Source organism: Leptonychotes weddellii, chromosome 3, assembly GCF_054177405.1.
Source record: "Leptonychotes weddellii isolate Sample4059 chromosome 3, ASM5417740v2, whole genome shotgun sequence".
Taxonomy (NCBI): domain Eukaryota; kingdom Metazoa; phylum Chordata; class Mammalia; order Carnivora; family Phocidae; genus Leptonychotes; species Leptonychotes weddellii.
The window spans coordinates 129,665,877-129,672,160 of NC_138371.1; the positions used below are offsets into that span (position 1 = coordinate 129,665,877).

General features: G+C 38.0%; 1 pseudogene; it reads right to left on the reverse strand.

The window, feature by feature from the left end:
- Positions 1-5,845: 5,845 nt before the first annotated feature.
- On the reverse strand, positions 5,846-5,995 carry LOC115941036 (U2 spliceosomal RNA; annotated as a pseudogene).
- Between the last annotated feature and the right edge of the window lie 289 nt (positions 5,996-6,284).

Consider the following 6,284-nt stretch of genomic DNA (forward strand, 5'->3'; position numbering starts at 1 on the left):
TTGCTCATGTGTTTCACCTTTTTCATTTTCTGTTTCTGTCGTGTCTTTGATCCAGCCCTAGAGTCGCATGGGAATCAATACAGTGGACTAAATGGCCTTAAAATTCCTGATGGCAAGTTGTGCCATTTTGTAACTTCAACTCGCAGGAAAAAAGGCTCTCCTTAAAATCAAGAGAAAATCGTTCTGATGTCATTCCTATACAGAGTTGATGGTGACAAGTTGTTTCCAGAACTTAATGCTGGGGAAAGAGAGCACATTCTGTGAATGAACTCGGGGAAGACACACTGGTTTTGGGAACTTGGGGGAAATGGCTGAACTTGCCCTCAGTTGTTCCCGGCATTCCCGTTTTAGCAGTGCTGGCAGAGAGAGCTGACATTCCCCCTTCTGCGTTAACACAGGCGCCCCTTGAAGTTTTTCATGGTTTCCAAACCAGAACAGTCTCAGAAATAACCTGAATGAGATGCATATTTGATGACTGATTCGATAAAATGTTGGTTTCAAGTGATATAAAGAAACTATGTGGTAATAACTTCTTTGGAGGAATGTTACACTTGCTAGTTGTAAAAATAGAATTTCAGTAAATACAGTAAGTTCAGTAAGTACAATAAAATTTATCTATATTTCTAAGACCCAGAAGTAACCATTTTATAATTTGGTTGCATATTCTTATACATGCCGTAGGTAGGTAGATGGATAGATAAGATAGGAAAATATTTACATTTGCACCTGTGCATATTATTATTTTTTTTTTCTTCAATTTTTTTTTTCTTATGTTAATCCCCATACATTACATCATTAGTTCTAGATGAAGTGTTCCATGATTCATTGTTCGTGCACAACACCCAGTGCTCCATGTGCATATTATTTTGGACAAAACTGCTCACATTAAGCATACTCTTTTAGCTGATTTAAAGTATATATATATATATATACTGTCTTTCTGAATCACTATTTGCAGATCTTCCCATTAGAAAAATACAGTGCTCTTGCCACCCTGGCCCCTGTCCTGTTTCTCTGGGACTCCCTGCCTGGTCATGCTCTGTGAGTCTCTTTGCTTACCAGCTGCTTTGATACTGTGACCAGACCTCAATACAAATGTGCATTAGCTTAGAACAGTTCTTCCCCACTCATCAGAAAGATAATTCTGCCTTCCAGAGCTATATCCCAAGATCGAGAGACTCACAGGCTTACCTCTGGTCATCCTGGATGGGACAGAAATGTTAGCTCTTAGTATGACCAGGGATTGGAGCATTGTCCTAGCATAGGGCTCGGAGTCCAGGCTCTGCAGGCAGTGGCTGTGTCAGGGGGACATAGAAAAGAGTGCTTCAGGAACAGTTGTACGTGGGAGAGTAGCCTGTGTGGCAATGAATGGAGAGATGACTGGTTCTCGGTGAATAGCTAAAGCCAGAAGAGCTGCTGAGACATCTGGAATCCTTCCAGTTAGAAAGGCTTGGGTGTGGGAGTACCAGAGGTTTCAGCAATTATATTATTAGCCTTGTATCGCCTAATAGGAGTCTGTGCCAGAGTCTTAGGAGTACTTACCATTACTTTGAACATATTCATTGATTTTTCTTTCTCCATTTAGAGGGACCTGGCAGAAAGAATTGTCACGTTGTCAGGAACTATTATGGAGAATAGAGGCCACATGGGCAGATGATTGAAATCATCCATCCGTCCATTCATTCACTCACTCGGCAAATACTTAGCGTATACCATGCGGCAGACTCTTTACTAGGCACAAGGAATCGAAGATGCATCGTATTGCCTGCTGAATCTCCTTGAAACTTGAAACAGCAAGTGCGCGTTGTTACGCATTGAAGTCAGTTGCTAGTGAAGCCAAAAGTGTTAAATATAAAGGAAAGTTTAGGATATATCTAGAAATAGCATTGCTGCAGTCTGCAAAACCTACTGACATGAAATTCTCATTTAAGTACATGAATATTGGGAATCTGGGGCATACATAAATAAAGAATTCACCTAATACATTTCAAAAACTGCCTTCTGAACTATTTAATTAACAACGTATGAAAAATATACTCTTGAGACCTAAGTGGATAATAGATGTCACCTTTGTTCTATAAAAATGCTTTGCTACCCGTAAAACTTAATTTTAAAATGAACAGTCAGCATTTGCAACAAGCTGTCTCTCTCAAAGTTCCACCTATCCTGGTTTGACACAAATAATGAAGAAGGGCAACATTTACCCTCATCGCTACGGCAGGCAATTTTATTTATCATTGGATTGTAAGGTGTAGTGTTGTCTCCAGAGCATGAAGATTGACAGGGCAGATGGTCTTTATTGTTCCTAAAGGTCTCTTTAGTAAATGACACACTAATTCTTTAGTACTTTTATCTATCTACCCTCCCCATGCAATTAAAATTTGGTGACACATTTTTATGGTCACTAAACGGGCATAAATTAGCATTAATTAGGGGTATCGTAAGGTAATTCCCTAATGGGGAAGTTACATGCAGATGGGAGGAGCACAAGGACTACTAATAAAGTTCTCAAAATCACCTCTAACACTTTCACAGCAAAGAGGTTATGCTGTCATCTTCAGAGGTTAGGTTTTTCAAAAAAAAAAAAAAAAAGTTGAATCTTTGTACTGATCATATGTTTTCAGGTATTCATAGTCTGTTTCCCCCTCCCCACGCCACCTGAGCCTGAGACACATAGATCTTTGGTACGGAACACAGGCTCTTTGGATTAATTAATTCATTAGTTAATCAATAGGAGACATGCCTTTTAGACTTGCATTCTGGGTGCCAGTGTCTAAGGATTCTTCAGGAAGCCATTAGGTGGAAACCACAGTGAAGCATTTAAAAAGGTTTTGAAATTAGATCAGAGGCTAGCTGTCATCCTTAGGAAATTCCCTCCTCCCAATATCCGAGGTATCAATTTAAATTGCTGCTATCAGATGGGCAAGAATTATTTCTACCTTTTAGCAGTCTTGTGGTCTTATCGAACGCAAGCGGCTGACCTCCCAAATAGTGATTCAGTGCATTGATATTAACAAAAGGAAATTAATGGTAAATCAGATGTTTATGTTCCCAAATATAAACCAAGTGGTGGGGTAAGAAAGTCTTCTAGATAAAGAAAAAGAGACAGTCGGGGGCAAGGCCCAGCAGGATATGTTATCCCAGCATGTCCCAGCACTGACCTAAGTATCATGTGACTCAGTTTCCAAATTGACAATGCGGAAAATATCCCTGAGTTACGCCATGGAAGGCAGTGATGCCATGCAGCAAAGTACTATGTTCCCTTATGCCAAATGCTGCTCTTGACACTCTAGTTAGAGCAAATAGAGCAAGGAAGAGGACAGCAGGTGTGTTCTAATAAGCTTACCTTTACATTTGTACCCAGGACATGCAGAGAATCACAGCCCTCTTCTGACTCCTTCTGCTCATGCCTGCATGCCCACATTTCCCGTTTCAACGATAAGATTAGTGGTCAGCGGGATTTTATAAACTATCTTCTCACACCCTCCTCTTCCCTTTCAAATCTGCACGAACTGCTTAAGTAGAGAGTATAAGTTTTGGACATGTTAAAGGGTCATTGGGGCGGCTGCCCAGGTCTCCTTTATAAACATTTAGTCTCATTTCTTCTCTATGGTCATTTTCTCATTTTAAGCAGGGAACTGGGAATATTTAACATGTGCCCATTCCTCAGAACCCCTAATCTTGTGTCATGAAATATTTTGTATTAGCTCGTAGTCTTATGTAAATTCTAAATGCTGATTTAAAGGTTCGTCCCTCAAACAGAAGTTCTTATGCATCAAAGGACTATCTGCGCTTTTAAATCTTTCATTCTGTCCACTTTTCAACTCATCTGGCTTAGTGGAGCTCTTGTAACTCTTTGATATGATTTTCACCACTCGTAACCTTTATACCTTTTAGAATTTTGTGCATGATGCTTAGTCCTTACCTTGTCAACAAGAAATAGCAGTACTGGTTTCTGCTGTTGAATATTTCACATTAAAATTCACAATATTTACTGTTTCTTAGGGAAGAAATTGGCACAACGTCTCTATGGTGCATCTGCTGGGTATGGCTGTCAGTTACTATAATAGGGTTTCTAACAAATGACACGTCAAAGCCTTGACTTTCAAAGCCCTTATGCAGAGTGTCAATCATTTACTCTCTGCCTGTTCAAATGAGCATTTTTCCAAGAGCACCTTTAAGGAGTGTGTGCCCTGACTTTTCATCAAAAATTCTTTCTGTCCTTATTTTATCTTGTGGAAAATCTCCCCTGTAATGGATATGTGGAAGGACAAAAATGACCAATTTTGAGTAATAATGGAGCATTTTTAACGATGTTCAGTATTCTTTGTTCTAAATTCTGAGCATGGTTGCTTGTTATCTCGTCTTTTCCCCACTGTCCTCTCTGACATGTACTTCTTTCTAAATATTCTATAAAACTTGCATAATTGTTTACATTGAAAACCTATATCAAATTGAGAAAGTTTCACCTTTAAATTTAAAAATGGAAGCACATATTTAAAGAACGGAAATAAATAGAAGATATAAGTGCTTCTTACTTAGAAACCCTGAAAAATTATTTGGTTCACCAGGATTCTGAAACAAATCAGATGATCAGTAACAATAATTATTTATAGCCAATATTACATGGCATGGTGGTGATGGTTACTGGAATCTGAATACAAATCTGGACTTTGAGAAAGTAGGTATTAATTTTAGAAAACTATTTCTGGAGATGGTTTCTTGAAAAAATGAAGCATATACTGTATTTTTTCAAAAACATAATTTCACTCTTTCCATTAATTGTCTAACATTAAGCAAACATTTTTCATGTCAAATAATGAATAACTTCTATGCTAATTTTCTGAATCCTAAAAAAAGTAGATGCTTTTGAAATCAGTAACATATTGACTTTCTTTCTTCCTTCCACAGATTTAATGCCTACTATGTGCTCAGTACTAGAAATGCATGAACTCTTGCCATACATCTTAGCAGAGATACAGATTTAGACAGAAACAATGTTAAACACTGAACACCATTGTTAATAGCTTTTCTTGTATCTGTTTCTTTCTTGGAGGTGAATTGAAGGTGGTTTGGACAATTCAAACATAAAGAAACTAAGTGTTCTATCTAGTAACACAGAACTAACAATCTTTTTTTTTTTTTTTTTTTGCAAAAGTGCCATCTCATCTTGTCCTTAAGAAGTGCACCTGTGGGCTCCTGGGTACTCCTTATTAAATATATAACCTATTTCATTTAGTTGGCTCACTAGGCAATAAAGTTGTTGGCCTCATCGTTTTTTTTTTTTTTTTTTTATTGCCTGGCTCTCAGTAAATACTAGATAACAAGCTAGAAGAATGAACTGAAATAACCTATTGATGATGTTCAGGACATGCTACCCCAAATAAGGTACCTCGGTAGATTATTTTAAGCTGGTGGAGTTTGAGAAAAAGACAGAAGCAGGAAGGTCACTCTGACCTGCCCACCCTTGCTCTTCTTCCCTGAAAGCAGGAAATAAACTCTCAAGTGAAAGATACCCTCCCTGTACCAGGAGGATAGAAGATCTCCTTATCACCAGAGAAAGGGAATTTAAAGCCCCAAAGGCTGTTTAAACAAACCTTGTTAAACTTAACTCTTATCTTCTAAGTTACTTCTTCACCATTTACTACCCACTAGCCCAGACGTCCTTGTCTTGTCAAGGCTTCACAAATTTATTTTTTATTTGTTTCTAAAAGGTATAAAAGCTCTCCTCTGGTCACTTCAGGTCCTTATTCTCTTGTGAAGGCTCCCATGTTCATGTAACAATTCAATAAAATCTATATGCTTTTCTCCTGTTAGTCTGTCTTTGTCTATTTCATTTTCAGACCTAGCCAGAGACCTTAAGAGGGTCAAGGAAAACTTTTTTATCTCCTCTATTTCTTCTATAATCACTAAATTTAACCTTTTAAATAATTGATTTAGACTTCTAAATTTTCTGGATCTACACTTGATCTTAGCCAAAAGGCTGAGAAGTGATTAAATTTTCTGGATCTAAGATCCAAATCAGTAGTGCCAGACTCCCACAGGAAACTTGTTTACTTGCAAAAGTATTAACAGGAAACCTAAAGAGGAAGCCTTCAGACAAACTCTGTGGGCTCAAGAGATTTAAATACAATCTGGAAAGCACTTTTTTGCTTTCTTATCTAAACCAACCCTATAAACCTCATGAGGTTTGGCTTTCACTAATGTTTATTCCTTTTCCTTGGTGACAGGCAGCAAGTACCTCCTCAGGAAGCACTAAGTATGCTTTCAGCATGTATTAAGAA